This window comes from Sciurus carolinensis, unplaced genomic scaffold (genome assembly GCF_902686445.1).
Source record: "Sciurus carolinensis unplaced genomic scaffold, mSciCar1.2, whole genome shotgun sequence".
Taxonomy (NCBI): Eukaryota; Metazoa; Chordata; class Mammalia; order Rodentia; family Sciuridae; genus Sciurus; species Sciurus carolinensis.
Window position 1 is genome coordinate 46273 of NW_025920406.1, and position 15558 is coordinate 61830.

At 35.1% G+C, this 15558-nt stretch overlaps 1 pseudogene; it reads right to left on the reverse strand.

Moving 5' to 3' along the window:
* Window positions 1-3983: 3983 nt before the first annotated feature.
* Window positions 3984-15558, reverse strand: part of LOC124975701 (flavin-containing monooxygenase 5-like) — a 35023-nt pseudogene continuing 23448 nt past the window's right edge.

Here is a 15558-nt window from a genome sequence, read left to right on the forward strand (position 1 = left end):
ACTAGAAGCTACAAATGAAAGATTCTTCAGCAAATATGCCTGATAACTATCAAGAGAAACTGCCAGAGTCAGAAGTTTTTAGTCAGTTTAAGGCCTGCAGACCTTCTTAAGCTACACAGGTAGACTCAATCTATGTTTGCTCGTATGATTATCTATCCCTAAGAAACAGATGTATAGAGATCTCTACTAAACACAGATTATACCAATAAAGGGATATTTTACAAAAATCAGATGACATTAAGTAGCTTAACTATATTTTCTGGCGGTCATCTATGACATTAAGAGTTAAATGTTGTGTTTACATTCCTGATAACCTGGACAATGTTAAAGTCCCCAAATAAAGGACTTGTCCTCTCCAGGCTTTGCTAGGCCTAGTTATGGGAACAATTTTCCAGTTCTTCCACCTCCTGGTGAGAGATTGACTTCTGTCATTTTCATGATACTCAGTGGCATGTTTCAGATGCTGCATCATTTACTTTCATTTCAGTACTCATATCTTTTTGTTCTTCTATCATAGAATCACCCATCCCCAGATGACTTTACAACCTGCTCTTCCCCAACCAGACTTCTACCTTGGACCCCTCAATTGACCCAATTTTTAAAAAAGGAACTCCAAATGCTTGCCCCTCACTGCCCCCTTTCAGCTTTGAAGCAGCCAGAATGATTGGCGCCCCCTTTCTTTTCCTTACAGCAGTTAGGAGTTCCTAAAGCTAAAGGGGGGAATGAAGCCAGAATTAAAGACAGGTAGTTAGTGTAGAAATAGGGAATTCGGTCAATTCGAGGAAATGAAGCCATGAAGCCATCTGCTTCTGGAAATTGGAGACTGTCCCTGGAAGAATGGAATGTCAAGGATCTCTGGAGCCCATTGTTTTCCAAATTTACCTGTCTTTATCAAGGACTGCAAGCAAGGAGTGGCTAATTAATGCTCCCTGGGTCCTTACCTGTCTGAATCACCTTGGCCCTCCCCCTGCCCATGACTTTTCACTTAATGCAAAACCAGGCCTAGTCATGTAGGCAGGAAGGAGAGATAAGGGGGGAAAGAACTGGAGAACAAAAGAGACTTTAATCTATAAAAGATGTAGGGTGCACTCACTTCTTGGGACTTTAGAACATCAGTCATGGCCCCCTTCTTCCTGCTGGAAGAAGTCTATATAATTACCTTTAAATAAAATCTGCTTAATATGTTTTAAAAAAAAAGAAAGGTTGCAAATATATTTCAAAGTTCTTTGATATACCACACCTAATTTTTCTTATTGTTTACACATTATTATGGTACATTTGTCACAACTCATAAACCAACATTGACATATTATTAGTAATCAAAATACCTACTTTACTTATATTCACCTATTTTTAAAATTGATCCTCTCTTTATTCCAGAATACCCATTACATTTTTATGACAGATTTCCTTGGGCTCCTCTATACTGTGACAGTTGATAAAAATGTCCTTGCTTTTGATGACCTTGAAAATTTTGAGGTGGTCAGATAGTTTGTAGAATATTCCTCAATGTGAGATTATTGACACTTTTCTCATGGTTAAACTGGGTTATGGTTTAGGGGAGGAATACCACAGAAGTAAGTGACCTTCTTGTCATATCATTTCAAGGGTACATACTGTTAGTATGACTTATCACTGTTGATGTTAATCTTGATCACCTAGCTGCAGTGGTATTTTTCAAATTTTTCCACTACAGTCACTTTTTCCTCCTTTCCATACTGTAATTTTTGAAAGGAAGTCAATCTATGCAGTCCATTTAAAAAGTAAAAAATTGTGTTCCATCTTCTTGAGAAGAAACTATATAAATTCAGAATTCTTCTGTATGGCAGAGTTGTCTCTTTCATGTCATTTATTAATTTATTCATTTATTTATTGAATCATTTATTTGTATCACTATGGATTCATGTATTTTTATGTTTTATATTCTAATACTAGGTTATCTATTTTATTGTTCAAATTTTTCACTATATGATGACTCTGGTGTCCCTTTGACATATGCTTATTCAGTTTGTTTTGAGCATTTTCTTACTCTCTGGCATTAAAAGAATGCATTTTTCTTTGATAACCAGATTTAATACAATTGGAAAAATTTTACATAAATATATATGAATACATGTATATGATCTTTATAAAGAGCAAAATATACAAGTAGAATATTAATACCTATGCATCAATAACTAAGGCTTTGAATCTTGAGTTGTTCTGAGTGCAATATTCTATTCAAATCTTGCTTTCAGCTTGGTTGAGAAAATCAGTGATGATTTCATTTTTTGGTAGTCTTACATAATAGAAATCAAATTGATCTAAAAATAAACACTTTAAAGAGAAAATTGGGGTGTTATTAGTAATAATTAGGAATTATTAGAGGATTATTAATTTAATACATTTACATTCTAAAACAGAGGTAAGTTTATATTATAAAAGGAGAAAATTTAAGAAGAGAACTTCAATTTACTTTTGAACAAGAAAAATCTGCAGATCAAAGAATACTAGTTCTACTTTAATAGATGATGAATCCCTTGTATCATAAACATTAGAGAAGGTAAAAGACCTAAGAAATAATATCAACTTTCAGTACATTAGTTCTTGAAATTGTGAAATGATAGGAAACTGTCCAAATAATTATGTGAGGGATGGGGATGTAATTAAGTTGGTACAGTGCTTGCCTTGCAAGCACAAGGTCCTCGGTTCAATCCCCAGCACCACAAAAACAAAAAAACAAACAAACAAAAAACAAATAATTATGTGATTAAGAAGTTTTAGCTCTCACATTTCTAATTCTCTCATGCACATTTGTATTTGTTGGATGTCCTTTAATTGTTCAAATTTATTCTCTAGTTAAAAAATTGGCAGCAATCCAAACTTATAACCATATTGCACAACAGCTATTAATGAATATACACTTGACTGGTACTTTCAGCACCTTTGCCTATGGAGTTCATTGTGCTTGACATCTGACAATTTCTCATGAACTAGAACAAAGCAAAACTTCAACATATGAGAAAAAAAAATATAAGCAGCAACACTGGATATAAACCCAAGTTTCTGCTTTCTATTTCTTTGCTCTGTTTTTGAGAACTACACGGTATGACACAAGAAAAAGAGGCATTAGAAAAATATTCCTACATTTTAGACATAACTTCTTTGAATTCTTATTACTTAGAATCTACTTGAATGAATGGGAGAAAATTAGAGTAGGAGGAGACTACATTTGTAATTCACATTACAATAGTTGGCAGCTACTTATTTTCTAAAGTAAAACTCTGATTAGATTCAATCTGGGAATAAGAGATCAAAAAATATAGGACAGCTAATTTTAAAAAATCCCAATAGTCTAAACCCAGTAGAACCCATAGGTTGATGCTAAATTACTAAAACAACCTATGAGCCTAGAAAGTTGAAAGTAATTTCTTTATTAAGAAAATAAAGACATGTTTTTAGGGAGAGGAGCAAAATAGACCACTTATCAGGTACATTAGTAAATAGGAAGTAAAACAAAATGTCTTATCATAGACAACTATTTTAAGTCCATTATTTATCTTATCTCTCAGAAAACATATATTTAGTTATAATATTAAAAACAAACAAAAAATGAGCTTTTAATAGAAAATCAAATCATATTAGAATATGGAGTCAGACATTTTTTAGACATGCTGATTTAGGGTCCCCACCATAATATTTGATAATCAACATTCGTAAGGACATAATATAAAAATGACTAAAGAAGTCCCTGAGCCCACAGTCTAGAAATTATTGAAAGAAAAAAATGACAGATTACAAGAGCAAGGGGGGGTGAATCATCACAAATGAAAACCAAGGGTTTTATTGTAGAAAAAAGCAGAAAGAGGATCAATGCTTCTGAGAGAGAAATAAGAGTATTTTCTGGGAAATTTGAAGCTGAGAGTAATTCCATATTGTTAGGTTTGGAAGCCATCTCTAGGTTGAGCTTCCCAGTGAAAGTCAGGACATTGACAATGGGACATCTAAAAATAAATCATAATCACCACAAAGAAAATAACAGCTAGCATAAACATACCCATGTCTTTGTTGAAGCTATGGAATTACTCTTTTCAATTACTCCTGTCTTCATAGGCTTCCTAATATGATCATCTGTGGTTAAGATGGTTTTTCAAACCCTATACCACTTGCTAGGACATGTAGATGAAACTGGAGCAGAGTACAGGTTCCCAAAAATAACTATCATACTAGCTTGGGGTCAGTGAAGGCGAGAGACAGATTAGGCTTGACTCCCACCAAAACAGTAAGCCCTTCCATGCTATCCATGTAGTCTCCCTGAATGGTATGATATTGGCTCTTCACATAGCCAAAAGTAGAGAAGATAGAAGTCGTGGCCTATTAACAAGGCAATCAATTATATGATCAATCAATCAGTGATTTCCGATTGCTGGTATTGATTTTATTCTGGACTATTAGCTGTAGTAAATAGTGAAAAAATGATATTTGTCACCATCCTTAAAGATCTTGAATGGTATGATATTGGCTCTTGTACCCAAAAGTAGAGAAGATAGAAGTCATAGCCTATCAACAAGGCAATCAATTATATGATCAATCAATCAGTGATTTCTGATTGCTGGTATTGATTTTATACTGGGCTATTAGCTGTAGTAAATAATGAAAAAAAGATATTTGTCACCATCCTTAAAGATCTTACAAATCTACTAGTAAGAGATAAGATATGTATACATGTAACAGAACTCAAGGGTTTTGCTAAATATTGTGTGTTTGATAATAGAAATGTAAAAAAGGGCACTTAAGAGAAGGCTATACTAGGCCCTTGAAGGATGTGAAAGATATAGATTAGAATAAAGAAAAGTTTTAAAAATCAGGGAACAGCAGCAAAAAGAAAGAATAAAGCAGGAATGGGTCAAAGAATATTTATGATCAATGCCTAAATTAGTAGAAAACAAGAATGGGCAGCATTCCAGATTCAGAAGACTGATACAAAAGAGGGAACTCACAACAAAAATTCTCAAACATGGGATTCTCAATTATTTTATGAGGGCAATGGTGGTGGGGTGGTGGGTGTCCACAGAACAGGGCTTCCCAGGGAAAATGTTATCTTGGAATCCTGAAAGGATGAGGGAGGGTGACTTATCCTACAAAAGGAAGTGGTCCTCCAGATGGAACCAGATGAAATGATTATAGCAAGTTCTTTCGGAGAGCTAAAGAGTCTTTTAGTGGGAAAATGTGGTGAACAGTAAAATATGTGGAAGAAGTGTGACTAGGAGACTTACTTACTACTTTCTTGTTGGGGGCTATGCCATGCAGACTTGCCAAGATGGCACCTGGCAGCCAGCCAGAAGCTGTTTTGATCACATTGGAGGTATGCGTGCACAGGTGTTCCTGAGTGCTCCTGCTCACGCCTGCTCGTGATTGGGTAGCTGGCTCCTCGCCTGATTGCAGCTGGTGTGGCCCCGCCCTCCACCTCCTGGAGGGAATATAAGCAGGCATTGGGCAGGGGTGTGAGAGTAATAGCAGCAGCTAGTAGAAAGAAGTGGGGAAGCCATTAGAAGAAAGGAAGAAGAAGCGGCAAGCAGATAGAAGGCAGTGAGTAGGGGCAGCTTCGGAAGGCAGAGCGCAGAGCGGAGAACTGAGAACACATCTTTAGTTTGCAGATCACAGATAGGCAGATTGCAGTATGTGGGACACATCATTAGGAAGCACCTCAGTTAGACACACCCTTAGTCCACAGGATGCAGGATGCACCTTTAAGTAGAAGCAGCAGAAATAAGAAAGATAAGATCTCTGAAAGTATAGTCTCTCTTAAGCAAAGTCTCTTTTCTCTCTGATAAGTAAAGTCTCTCTCTCTCTCTCCTCTCAAAACAAGTAAACCTCATTTCCTCTACCATCTATAAACAAGCAAGCAAGGAAGGAAGCAGCTGAGAAATAGAGGTAGGTAGCTCAGTTTCCAGACCACCACCCATAAAGACCTACGCAAATTGTTGCTGCAGGCAGTGACAAATACCCACAGGTTTGGCACTGCAAAGAGCCAGTGACACTTTCTGTAATAGAAAGAAAGAACAACAGAACACAAAGGAAATAAGAGGAAAATCAAATTAAGCTGATTGAGGGATCCAAAACCAAGGACAGGAAAAATATGATTAAAAAATAAAGTTTAGGTAGAATTCTTGAGATGGAATTCTGAAGGAACTGATAGATGGTCAAGTAGTACTTTATCAAAATGGGGCTGAAGTTTTGAAGAGATTAAATAGGAAAGAATTTGAGAGCTTTGCTTTCTGGAGATGATGCTAACTCAGGTGTTTGTATGCATGCTTTTATTTATCTTATAGCAGTAGGTCAAGAGCTGGAGTTTTCATGAAGGTTTCACAAAAGGATTCACTAGTTCCAGCCTTGCAGGATTGTTATGAGGATTAAATAAGCTCCATGTATATGAAATGTTGAATATAACTGTCAACCCTTAATAAAGTTCAAATTATATTCTTTAAGGGAAAGAAAAACTCCAAGGGAAAAGGTTTAAAAATGCCAAACTCAGTAGTAAGAGATTGGAACCTGGTCATGGATGGCTTTCAAGGGAACAGTGTCAGGAGTAAGAAGGTGAGTTTAAAATGCAGGGACTCTGGGGAAAAAGGGGAGAGGCCTGAGAGCATAGGATGTAGAAACTTCAGATGTTTTGGCAATGAAAGAGAGGAATAAAATAGGAGAGGACATGGTAAGGATAAGAAGATTAATAAAAAATTACTTTCTCTTCCTCCAAGATAGGGAAGTTAAGCTAGTATAGTCAGTTGCAGAAAACCACCATTTTGGGGACTTCAAAGATCAATTTCCACTTTTTCTGAATAAAAATAACCCTAGGATTGAGCTCAAGTTCAGACTTCTGAATCATTGTGTTCAACAAAGCACTAAGCAGTCAGCTGATGTTATTACCTTTCAATGTCACATGGACTTTTCATGCTCCAAGCCAGTCTAACCTGCATGTGCTATTCACCTGATGCTAGCCAGCAAAGCAGTCACTTCAGATTTGTAAATCTACTTAACAGATTTGAAATTATATTAATTCAACATACTCTTTCTTCCTTTGGCAGCTCTATTACTGCTTCAAATAATTCCTCCCAAAATAACATACCTTACTTTTTTCTCCATGAGTTTTTTTCTACCTAACTTTTCTTTTAAGTCTTAAACATAGTCTTTATACCCTTTTCTTGAATTTTCTCTCCTTTCTCATTTGCATTTAAACTGTTAGTGATATTTCCCCATTCAGTTGTCACCAATATTGTTCCATTTTTAATCAGAATTCTCAAATTAACAAGAGGAAACTGAAATGTAGTAAAATATTGTTTGTATTAAGAAATATTTAGAAAGAGTTACCATACATCATCCTGGGAGAATTTATCTTTTTGCCATTTTTTTCTTGAATTTTAATTTTACCTGCCATCATTTCACTTTGTGAGGAAAATTTCTTTAACCCTAAAGAAAAAAAATTAAAATTTGAGTGTAAATTACCTTAGTAAAAACAACAATCCTATTAACAATTACTGTGTTATGAGAAATTCAAAGAAATATAGGATAATTTTCTGTACTCATAGATTATAGTTTGCTTGATTACCTGATCCTGCCACCATCAAAATATAAGTAGAGCATACCTAATTGGAAAAACTGAAATCTGAAATGTTCCAAACCCCAATATTCTTTGAACACTGACAAGATGCCACAATTAGAAAATTTAGCACTTGATCTCATGTGATAGCTCACAGTCAAAAAACAGGTACATTAAAGCTATTGTATAAAATTACATTATGGCTATGTTTATAAGGTACATAAGAAAAATAAGTGAATTTAATTTTTAGATTTGGGTTCCATCTCCAAGATAGGCCATTATACATATGCAAATATTTCAAACTCTGAAAATACATGAAGTTCAAAACACCTGTAATCCTAAGCATTTCAGATAAATAATATTCTCCTGTATCAATATGTGTAACTTACTTTATTTGGTTTTGTCTTAACATGCTTACTGTACTCTGCTTTCCAACAAATACCTGCCTCCTCCCTAACATAGTCTTTGAATTGGTAAATGAAATATGGACACATGGAAATGACAAATGGTCTTAAAAGCACATGGAAAATGTGCACAAGGTCAAAGGCAAGTTGGATGTGGTGACACAGCCTGCAATTCCAGCATGTGGGAAGTTGAAGTAGGAGGATAATTTGAGTCTGGGGGTTCAATTGGTCTGAGCAATGTAATAAAACACCATCTCATAAAAGGAGGGGACTGGAGAAATTCACCTACACAGGTATCTTAATAATAAATGTATTTTATACAATGGAGAGTAAAGGAAGGGAACATAAATTCTCAATCATATTTTATGCTAAAGTCCTATGGAAGATAAGCCTCACCTTCTATCCTCTTTTATTAGATAGGAGTTTGTGTGGGGGGTAAGACCAAGGGTAATACCCAATCTTGACAAATAAATTTAAGCATTAATGTACAAATAGTTCCTGTAGTAGGATCTAACACCAAGGATGTGGCTAGACAAAGGCAGAATCATATTTAAGTTCATTTAAACAACTCTAGCTCAAACAGTTAGCCTTTGCCAAGATATATAGCCTTATGACCAGATATGTAGGCACTATGCCATGTAGAAAATTTAAACTACAATCCTAATGTGTTACTCTATAAAATTATGGAATGTAGAATATCAGTACAGGAATGTGTCTTACTCAGTCCAATCCTTCTTTCTACAATACAATATCAAGCGATCATCTCATTTCTCCTTAAAAGTCTCTGGTTTTGGAGATCTCACTGCCATCTAAGGAGATGATATAATTGATTGCGGTAGTTGCTGGAACATTATTTTTTGTACTGATCCCCATATCTACTTCTATTCTACTTGCATCATTGGAACTAACTCTTCCTTCTGGAGCCACAGAATTGAATTTTAACACATGACCGGTCTTAAAATATATGAAAAGCACCTGTCATAACTACTTTAATCTTCTCCCTATCTGGCTCACCAGCACAGGTTCCTTATATAACAGGTTTCATGTTCTCTGACATTCTAGTTGCCCTTTTCTGGGCACACTGCATTAACTATCCTGATATGCTTCTCCTGAAACACAGAAGTCAGAAATACAATACTCAGAGTTTACTGTGTTTTTTGATATCTTTTCTCATTTTAGCTGCAGAAATTATTACTTATAAATCAATAAGAAAGAATGGGAATGTTTCCTTTTGAAATTAATCACAGGTCTTTTAGGATGGTCAAGAAATACATTTTGAGAGTTTATTTCCAATTACTTCTTACAGGGTATTCATAGAAGTGATATCAAGAAAGTTCTTGGCTGCCATGCAAGAAATTTGCATTTAATGTACGCTATAGAGAACCACTGAAGGATTTTGACTGGGAGAGAACTCAAATCAGATTTGCAATTTAGAATACATGTCAGAGGGAGTAAATAAATGCAAGTAAATCTTGCATTTATTAGCTTGAAACTTTATGGAGGAGGAGGGGATAGAGATTTCTTTGGAGACAGGCAGTCAGTTCATAAACAATAACAAAAATCTGTTAAGATTTAATGGACAAATATATTTACAACATTCTGTGATGCTGTTCTCTTTGAATTTATTAACTTTCAGTATTATCTTTTTTAGACACATATTGTATCATATTTCTTATTTCCCTCCAAATCTTTCTCCCCTTTTTATATTCCTAGTTTACAATAATGGCCACAGCAACTGGGCAGATTCTTTTCTCTCTTATCTCAAAATGTATTCTGCCACCAATTCCTTTTTAAAGTTCCTATGAAGTTTCACTCAAGTTTTTCTCCTTCTATTCATTTACATTGCCATTACTTTGGTTTAAAGGCTTCATGAGGTCTTACTTGGACTGATGTTCCCATTTTACTCCCTCTAACATGTATTCTACATTGCAAATCTGATTTGAGTTCTCCTGTCCCAGTTAAAATCTTTCAGTTGTTCTCTTTAGTGTACATTTTTAAAAAATTACTTGCATGGCAGCCAAGAACTTTGTTGATATCACCTCTATGAATACCCCTGACTTCATTTTCCTTAATTTCTATAACATTATTTCCCAACATTCTCAATTACTTGTAACACCCAGAACTCTATTTACTGTCAGTTTTCTCTAACTTTATATAAATATTGGTGACATTTCCACTCATATATCAAAATTTTCTTTTTCTTTTAGAGTATAGTCATGGAAGAATTGGGTACTTGTTGCCCATTGTTCCCATAGTAGCTTCTCTACTTTGGTACTAGAGCATCTGCTTAGGATGCAGTAAATATCTGTGAAGTGAATGGACACATTAAATGTTTCTTGCCTGTCTTCCTTCTATGACTCTGAGTTCCATGAAAATAGGGATTTGTTTTTCTGTTTTTTCTGCACCTAGCAGATCATATATACTGAGAGATCAGTAAATGTTTGCTGAACAATGTTGTTGAAGAACAGTGAAGAATTGAAGTTTATTCTCCCAGGGTCCCAAGACAATGTGGGAATGAAGAGAGCCTAAATTAAGCTCTATGATAATGGGTCTTTCAAGATATACTCTCAGGAGTAAGGCATATTGTATTTGTGTAATCCTGACTTTTTGAAATCCTGACTTGCTCTGCATATTTTGGTATAATGCTACAAGAGAAAAGAGATGTGGCTGCCATACTGGTCTTCCAGACAAGTTCAGCCTTTTAACATGAAGAGAAATTGGCCAAGGCACTTGATAACCTGAGATCTTATGAAGTTTCTACTACAGAATTCAGAACTTCATTTGCTAGAAGGCCATACTGTATTCATTAGAAGTGACATTTATTAGATACCTTCTATGTGCTAGGTATTGGTCTACCTTGGAATAGAAAGGTAAATAAACATGATTATTTAAAGAGCTTTCAATATACTAATAAAGGAGGGAGAAAATATGTATAGGTTTGTCCTGTATAAACACAAAGTAAAGGGAGGGCATACTAAGAAGAGAACATCAGAAACAAAAGCTCTGGTTACAAGGATATCTGCTATATTGTTACTTAGTAAGTCATCCAGTGCTTCTAGAAGACTTGATGTGTGGTAAAGAATACTAAAAAATGAACCTGAAAAAGCAGGTTAGACCAATCTGTGGTGGAACCTAAATGTCACCCTGTGACATTATACATTCTGGTAATACATAGAATTGGTATAACTTGATATGGTTTTCAAGGAAAGAAAGTTGCTGAATGAAAGAACCCTTGTGAGACTGGCAAAACAGGCAAAGAAGAAAGAAACTTGATTTCATTCATGGTAAGAATGTGGGTTCAGTGTTATAGAAAAGAGTGGAATATTTCCCTTGACATGAGGGCGATCATTCTAGAGAATGAAAGAAGGAAAATGGGATTTAGTAGAGGGAAGACAGACCAAAGAAGAGAAAGCTGGTCAGGCTCGAAAGACTAGGAGAGACTAGGTCAAAGATAAACTTAGTGAAGATAAAATTCAGGGATGAGAAAGACAAGAATTTGGTAGGTAGAAAGGTAAGTCATGGCTAGAATAAAAAACTCAGGGTTCCTGTTGGAAGTTTGGCAAAGTCATAGGGGTTCTTTGAAGATTTCTTTTTTGCAAAAGCTGGAAAAATATGTGCTAGGCTTCTGCTACCATAAGAACCTGAAATTTCTGTACATTTTCCTTCAGATCACCTACTCTCATACCCATAATGCAGATTCTTCCAAATACTCATGTTTCCAATTTCTCTTTGCAAGTTACTTGGGCATGGAATAAGAGTCCCATTTGCTTCAAGCATACTAAGATATTTTGCCCTATGTTAGTGAATTTTTCTCCCCTTACTTAATTGATCTAATTAAAATATTCATTTAATATGACTAGAATTAAGCCAAACATGGGACCTTGCATTTGGTGGTCCAGTGCTGTTAAGTAGTACATGATCTCCTGCATAGAGTGTAAGAAATTAGGAAATGTCAGACATTTGAAAAGATGATTTTTACCTATTAACTTTATAGCACTATATTTTTTTTCCTCTGACATCATGAGGATCTCACTAGTAAACAGTAATCTATAATTCCAATGAAAACACTAAATAGTTTTAATTAAATACTAGTAATGATAACAAATTTTATTATGATAATTATAGGATCAAAGAATTTCTTATTTAGAAAGAAAATTCAAAGTCATCTGGCTTCCCTATTCTGAGGCTTAACTCTCCTCCATTCACCTCTGTTCAAATGGCTATTTAGCCATGTGACATTCTTTGCTATTATGTTTGGATTTCTCACAATTTCAGAGGCTGCCAAAGAAAAGGTCTTGTTGATCTGGGCATTAGACTAAAAACCCTGACACTATTAGAAGAAAAAGTAGGCCCAACTCTATCATGTTGGCTCAGGAACCGACATCTTCCTTAAGACTCCTAAAGCAGAAGTAAAATAAAGTATCAATAAATGAGATGACATAAAATAAAAAGCTTCTTTGCAACAAAGGAAACAATAAAAAAGGCTCTCAGAATGGTAGAAAATCTTTACCATTTACACCTCAGAGCATTAGTCTCAAGGATATACAAAGAACTCAAAAAACTTAATACCAAAAATCCCCAAAAACTCAATAAATGGGCAAAGGAACCAAACAGGCACCTCACAGAAGAAATTCAAATGGTCAAAAAATATGAGAAAATGGTCAACATCTCTAGTAATGAGAGAAATGCAAATTAAAACTATACTAGAGTTCATATCAGTCAGAAATATATCAAGAATACAAGTCACAGTAAATGTTGGCAAGAATGTAGGGGAAAATGTTCACTCACATTGCTGGTGGACTGAAAACTGGTACAACCACTGCAGAAAGCAGTATGGAGATTCCTCAGAAAACTTGGTATGGAACCATCATTTGACCCAATTATCCAGTTATCCCACTCCTTGATTTATATCCAAAGGACTTAAAATCAGCAGACTACAGTGACACAGCAACATCAATGTTTATAGCACTCAATTCATGATAGCAAAGCTATGGAACCAACCTAGGTGCCCTTCAACAGATAAATACAAAAAGAACATGTGGTATATATACACAATGGAATATTACTCAGCCATAAAGAAGAATGAAATTGTGGCATTTGCCAGTAAATAGATGGAACTGGAGAATATCATGCTAAGTAAAATAAATCAGGAGTATGGTTGTGGCTCAATGTTTGAGTGTTTGGTTAGCATGTGCTTGGTTATAATGTGAGGTCCTGGGTTTGATCCTTAACACTGCATAAAAATGAATAATATAAAACTATTATGTCCATATACACCAAAAAATATTTAGAAAAATAAATTAACCAGTCCCAAGAAATAAAAGGCCAAAGTACTCTCTGATATGTGAATGATAACTCATAACAGGGGAGGGGAGGGAGGAAAAGTATGGATGTTCACTGGATTAGACAAAGGGGAATGAAGGGAAAGGAGGAGGGATGAGAATGGGAAAGACAGTAGAATGAATTAGACATAACATTCCTATGCTTATATATGAATACAGGACCAGTGTAACTCCACATCATGTTCAACCACAAGAATGGGATTCAAGTTGGAATGGGTTGCACTCCATGTATGTATAATATGTCAAAATACACCTTACTGTCATGTATATCTAAAAACAACAAATTAAGAAAAAACTCTATATGGACAAAAAAGGAAAAGGTCTTGTCTTTTTTATTTTTTAATGTTAGGCTGATATTATGCAACCAACAAGATTTCACTACTTGGTTCTAGTTTGACTCTTTTCCCTATTAAGTAGTTTATTCCTTCAAATATTTGAAGGGAACTCTCAGATCTCCCCCAGATCTTAACTTCTTTTGCCTAAACTTCTCCAGCAAATTTATGTGTATTTCAAATGATATGTTTTCACATTCCTTAAATCATTCTTATCTCTCTCCTTATTCAATGAATTCCAGTTTTACTTTTATAATGTTTTCAGGTGGTAGTCTGATCAGTTTAGAGAACAATTATGTGTTCTGGGGCATAATATTTTGATGATGCTAGATTTAATCATGCCTTTTAGAAGCCTTATCCTCTGCTGATTCATATTGAGCCTACTAGCCCAAACCTCAACGTTTTTTTCTAGTACTCCTAGCCAAAACTTAAAGAAGGTATGTAAAGGAAGTGTGAGGATTTGAAAGTTGAATATTCTACATTCTGACTACTCTCCTACCAGGTGTTAACTTGCTGTCTGAAGTTAAGTCACACCATTTATATATTTAACATTCTCTATAATGAAAGATGGCATTCCTTTACTTCACAAATACATGCCAGTTGTCCAAAATTTAGATGAGTGGAATCATCTGGGGAAAAATTTTGTCTAAAATCTTATGCCTGTCCCACACAGATGTACTGAATAAGCATCACCAGGGATGAGATCAAGCATCTCTTAGTTTGGAAAATATCCCAAGTGATTCTAATATATGTTTATGGTTATAAATTACTACTTTAGGGTCACTTAAAAATAAACATTCTAGTACTGACTGTATGACAGATATTATGCAATCCTCAAGATTTCAGTCACACATACTGCTATTTAAAAGCAAGTACATAAACACAATTAAACATCATCAAGTAATTAAGTAGTTAATTTGTATAGTCACTTACCTTTAATTACTTGAAAGGCCCAGTGTCCTTGGAGCTCTGCAATGGACATGTCTCCTAAGGTTTGAATCAGGCCTATTACAGCAAGATTGACTTTTCTAGATTGGGGGGAAGACCTTTTTATATGGGATATCTTGTTTTTGACCACTTTGACCAAATCTTCAAGAAAAGCAAAGGCAAACCACAGCCTGTGGCAAAGATAACAGCATCAATGTCATCCTCCCTGGAGCCATCCTCAAATATGGCAGTTGTCTCTGTGAATTCCTTCACATTTCCTTTCACTTTTACCAAGCCATAAATTATATATTTGGCAATCATCATTTACTGTTGGATGCTTGCTCAGAGCTCTATGAGTGCCAATAATGATGAAGAGGAGGAATGAGAGTGACTGAGAGAGGGAAAGAAGGGGAAAGAGAGAAATAAATCATGTAAGTAAATTTTTGCTTCAGTGGAGGTGGTTAAACAATATGTCAATGGTTTTCACTCACTCTAAATGAAATTTGGAAAAGTTCTACTTTATACAAGTTCTACTTTATATCAGCTTTTCAGGGCAAAAACTGAAACCCAGAAGTCACTGAAAGGGGAAAATACTGAAGAAGTAAAGGAAGAAGAGTTTTATTTGAGGAATGCATATGTGGTTTCTTAAATAATACTAACACTCTGTGGTATCATAAGGCCATAGGCCAATAGTTTCTGTCCACATATCATTAAGTCTGGCAGAACTTGTCTGTTAATATTCTGTTCAGTTCCATTTCTAATTCCATAGGCCCAAGAGGTAGACTTAGAATTTCATTTCCCAAACTGTGTAACAAATTACATCCATATTGCAATTTAGAATTTAAATTACATTTCCATTTATTAACTCAACAGTCACACAAACTCTAAGAAGGAGATAGAATAGGTGTCATTATCTAGGTTGTATAGATGTGGAAACTGAGGTCAAGAGAAGTGAAGTAACTTGACCAATGTTATAC